Genomic DNA, 5,084 nt, shown 5'->3' on the forward strand with positions numbered 1-5,084 from the left:
TACATTTTAAAATAAAATTTTAAGGTAATTGCAGAGTTATATAACATATTATACATTATATATATATATAACATATTATAACTCTATAATAGACTGATATAACTCTATTATAGACGGATGAAACACACATATTATTGTTTAGAACTAAGAACCAAGGGAAGAAAAAGAACACAACTGAAGATAACCTGCACAGTGTTTATAATAATGAGACAAAACTCCAGGAGCAGAATGATAGTTAAGCTGCAGAACGGTTAGAAGAAAAATAACAATATCAAGGCAAAACTTCAGGTTCCTAATTTAGAAAATTAAATTTCATTTAAAATACAATGAATCAATACCGGGCATCATAGCTGAGCCTAATTAATACATTTGGAAACTACTAATGATATATTTTGAAATGTTACACATCTTAGTTGTTTTTTTTTTTTTTTTTTTTTTTTTTTTTTTTGGTAGAGATGGGGTTTGCAATGTTGCCCAGCCTGGTCTCCAACTCCCAAGCTCAAGTGATCCTCCAGCCCTGACCTCCCAAAGTGCTGGGATTATAGGCACGAGCCACCACACCCAGCCCCTATATATCTTAGTTCTAAAGGAAATTATTCACTCACAATTCAAGCTAACTGCATTCAGAGTATTCAAAAATTTGCATATTAAAACAACCATACCAAAAAAAATTCGTTTCATAGATGGAACAAATAGGGTATGTATAAATAAATACAAATAAATATTCAAAATAATTCTTGTCTCTCTCTCTCTCTCTCTCTCTCTCTCTCTCTCACACACACACACACACACACACACAAAAGAACAACTGTATGCTTAATACTTTTAAAGATCCCCCAAACTGTAATTATTAATGTAATCCTTTTTAATTATGGGATTTCCTAAAATTAGCAATGTGGAGAACTGAGGTAATTATCTGGATGTCCTCAAATAAAACATGTGGCTTCAAATGTTGAGTGTTATTGCAAATATTAGTTGAGTTTTTTAGACACTGAAAGCATGGACCAATTATAGGATGTGTGCTTGTGTATATGCATGCGTTTACACATGCTATGTGCATGCCTGGAATTATCTCTTAAATAGTTGCAACTTTCTACTGTGCTGGGAGATAACTGGTTTAAGAGTGAATCAAATACTTTTCAGAAATAGGCTTTAAAAACCATAAAAAGAAACTGCTATATCCAAACAATGACTGTGAAAGCATTTATAATTCAGCCCATTATGTTCCTGGGATTATACAGTCCTGTAATGACCTACAAAACAGGAAGACCTCACTGAACATTAACAAGAATTTTTTCTATCTCTCTGGAATGAAAAATGCCTGCTTTTTGGCTTTTGTTATGTTTTTTGTAAACACTTACGTAAAATGTGAACCCTGCTAAATATGTGTTGAGAAGAGATAGGATTTCAAATGGATAACTACTAGGGATTGGGGGCCCCAATGGTGGGGAACATCAGAAGTATCTCAAATGTGCCCTGGCCAACAGCAAGGTTGTGCCCAGTGCCTACAAATCAGTCATTTGCCTTGTAGCAACAAGGGTATTCTATGAAGCACTAAATTGAGAGACCCAGAAGGTCTAGAGATTTATTAAAATTTTTTGAAAGACTCCTGATACCATCTCTGCCTACAATGACCACAAGGGCTATAGCAAAGAAGGTATTTGAGACAGATGAAACACATATTATTTGTTTAGAATTAAGAATCAAGGGAAGAAAAAGAACTCAACTGAAGATAACCTGCACAGTGTTTACAATAATAAGACAAAACTCCAGGAGTAGAATGATAGTTAAGTTGCAGAAAGGTTATAAGAAAAATAATGATATCAAGGCAAAATTTTAGGTTCCTAAGAAATGTCATTAGATATCACTTTGTGCAATAGAGTGACTAAAGTAAAAGGAGACAAAAAGTAAAAGGTTCCTTTCTACTCTAGAAATAATAATACTTGCAGGAGCACTTAAAAGTTTAATCCTTGTTCACTCTAATGTAGTGTAGACTGCCAGACATAGAATTGACTATAAAATTATCTTATTTAACAAAAAACAACGATACTATAATTCACCAAAAATTTGTTAGGTGGCCATATAGAAAATAAACATACAAGAATAAAAGAAATTTCCTAGCTATCAATAACTGATTAGAAAGTAAAATAATAAATACATCATTCACAATAGCAACCTAAAAATTAAATATATATAGATATGCTTAAGACTATCTTTAGGAAGAAATATCATGGGTCTGTAAGAGGAAAATATTAAAATTTCACTGTAAAAAAACCACTGGAATAAATACAAGTTGGATCATGTTCATGAATGGAAAAAAATAATATTGGGAACATATCAATAATTCTAAAATTATTTTATAGATTAAATATAATTAAAATCAACAATTATGCATTTTAATTGACAAAGTGATCCTAAAATTTACTTGGAATGATAGACAATTAAAGGCTAAAAACTTCAAACAAAATAAGACAAAATGAAAAGCAGAAAGAATTAAGGTGTAATTTGTTTTACTAGATATTTAAAATATAATAAAGACACAATAGTTAAAATGTTGACCCAACAAATTAGAGACATCAATAAAACTGAACAGATGCTTAGAAACTAAGACATTCACCCAAATGAGAATTTCATATTCAATTAAACAGTAACAAGATCAGTGGACAAAGAGAGAATTGTTTGATACATGGTGCTGGATAATCAGTTGATAATTTAGAAAAATATAATTAGAACCTCACCTGTCAACATAAACAAAAATAAAGATGGATAAAGGGCTTAACTTGATATAAAAAGCAACATTAAAACATTTTAAATATAGATAAGTGAAATCAGAGAATACTTTCCAGAATAAAGGCAGTGAGGAAAGCCTAAAGAAAAGTACAGGTCAATAACCTAAAAATTGTTCTCTATATACATAAAAAAATTTAAGCTAAATAAAACTGTTACAAATCTGGCAAAAATTCTATATAAAACACAGAATAACTCATATAAACTAATGAACAAAACAGTAAGCTCAAAAGCAAGTGCTCAACTGATTTAAACTGTTTACATAAGAAAAAATACGAAAAGCTAATAAATGTACTGAAAAACCTCAACTTCAGTAGTAATTAAAGAAAGAAAAGTTAAAAAGGAAAAAATTTTCCACCTAAGCATGTGTCAAAGTTATGTAAAATGACAATTCTCAATGTTGGCCAGGGTGCGGCAGAAAGGCCATCTTTAATCAGTGCTGGAAGAAGCATGCTTTGGTAGAATTCCTCGGAAACTCAACGTAGTAGGAACTATTGGGATCTTTTCAAATCACTGGCGCATGAAGGAGGCAGGCACAGTGGCACATGTTTGTAGTCTCAGCAACTCCAGAGGCTGAGGCAGGTGGATCCCTTAAGCCCAGGAGTTTGAGACCAGTCTGGGCAACATAGCAAGACCTCGTCTTAAGTTAAAAAAAAAAAAAGAAAAGATGTTGGGAGAAGAAATTACCAACATTAGGGGAAAAAGCAAATAGAGTAGAATAGTATACAATCATTAAAATAGTATTTTGGAGGAATAGTTCATTATATGAGAAAATTCTAATAATGTAAAAAAAAAATATAAACCTAAATAAACACTTTGAAATAGAGTGTTAGATAAGAAAAAGAAAAAGGAACATGAGAGAGAGAAGGAAAGAAGGAGCAAAGGGAAGGAGAAGGCAAAAGGAGAGAGGAAAGAAAGAAGAAAAGAAAAGAGAGAAAAGAACAGCAACAACAAAATATGTCTAGGTGGAGAACAATCCAAATGTTCCAGCAATTATTTCTGTGCCGTGAGATGTTCTGCTATTTTTTAATTTTCCTCTATAGGCTTCCATATGTTTGCAAATTCTCAACTGTGACCATATATTATTTTTATAACTAAGAAAAACATAGTCATTTTCAAAAGAAAATTAAGGATAGAAAATCCATCATGCTGCATCCCTATCAGTCCAAAAAAGAATTGGATAACGAGACAGGGGGAGTTAAAATAATGAGAGTTTGGCTATATTCCCAGGATGCCAAACCAATGGGTTAGTTTAATTAACTTGAGGAGAAAAGTCGGTCAATGACTTTTGGATTAGTCACTGAAAAGTTCACACTGGCATATTAGAGACGCACCACTGGGGTGAATGAAGTAAAAGGTGATGATGCCATGTCACTGATATTTCTAGAAATGGTCTGAAAGCTAACTAAGAGTTATTTCTTTGGTCCTCCCTATCCTGACAGAGAGAGTGAACTCCTAGCATGGTCCTGCTATATTTTTGCTGCTGCAGAAACAAGGTTCTTCCTATCTGTCCTGCACACACCCAAAACATGACATTCTTTGGTTTTCTTCCTGTTCCTAACTAGTAAGTATGAAACAACTGCGGTGGAATTATTTCGCTCATTTTTTAAACAACATTTTTTAAACACTCATTTTTCCCAGAGTGAGTTTTCGAGCTTGAAGATATTCCAAACTTATTTGTCTTTCTTCACATCTCCACTGTCTTGAGCCTGCTTATTAGCACTTATACTCAAATGTTAAGGGAAAAGAACTTGAACTGATTACTTTTTGCTTCTCTACTAAAATTCGCATTTTGAAAAAGAGGTTAACAAAGATGCTCCAGCAGGGTTTTAGGAATTCTGTTTGCAAACATAAAATGTGTTGTAAAGAATGGAGGGTGGAGGCTGAATCTAACTAAGTACACCTGAACATCTTGCAGCTCAAGCTGTATGCATCCTGAAGCAGTGGCTTCACAAATAAAAAGTTGTTGGTGGAATTGTTTCCTTTATCCACATGCTATTCATTTTTTCCATAAGGGGATTTATACATAGGAGTTGATTAGAATGCATGATAGCACAGATTGCATCTGCCAAATGATAAACTCTAGCCACCTTTACAAAATATTTTCCCAGTAAGCCACTTAAGTTCACAGAACAAAAAAGCTTTTCTTCTTTAATAAGTTAAAAATAAACTGCTTCATATATTAATAAATGCACACATGTCACTAGGATAAAAAAAATTTGTGGTGGCACCTGGATCATTTTAGAAATATTTTTACTAGTTACCTGTTTTTTTTGGTTTTTTTTTTTTTTTTTTTT

General features: G+C 32.6%; 1 protein-coding gene across 1 annotated transcript in view; it reads right to left on the reverse strand.

Annotated features, from left to right (window-relative positions):
• Positions 1–5,084, reverse strand: part of ERC2 (ELKS/RAB6-interacting/CAST family member 2) — a 905,732-nt gene that overhangs the window by 410,339 nt on the left and 490,309 nt on the right.

Source organism: Rhinopithecus bieti, unplaced genomic scaffold, assembly GCF_001698545.2.
Source record: "Rhinopithecus bieti isolate Rb0 unplaced genomic scaffold, ASM169854v2 scaffold_21649, whole genome shotgun sequence".
NCBI lineage: Eukaryota > Metazoa > Chordata > Mammalia > Primates > Cercopithecidae > Rhinopithecus > Rhinopithecus bieti.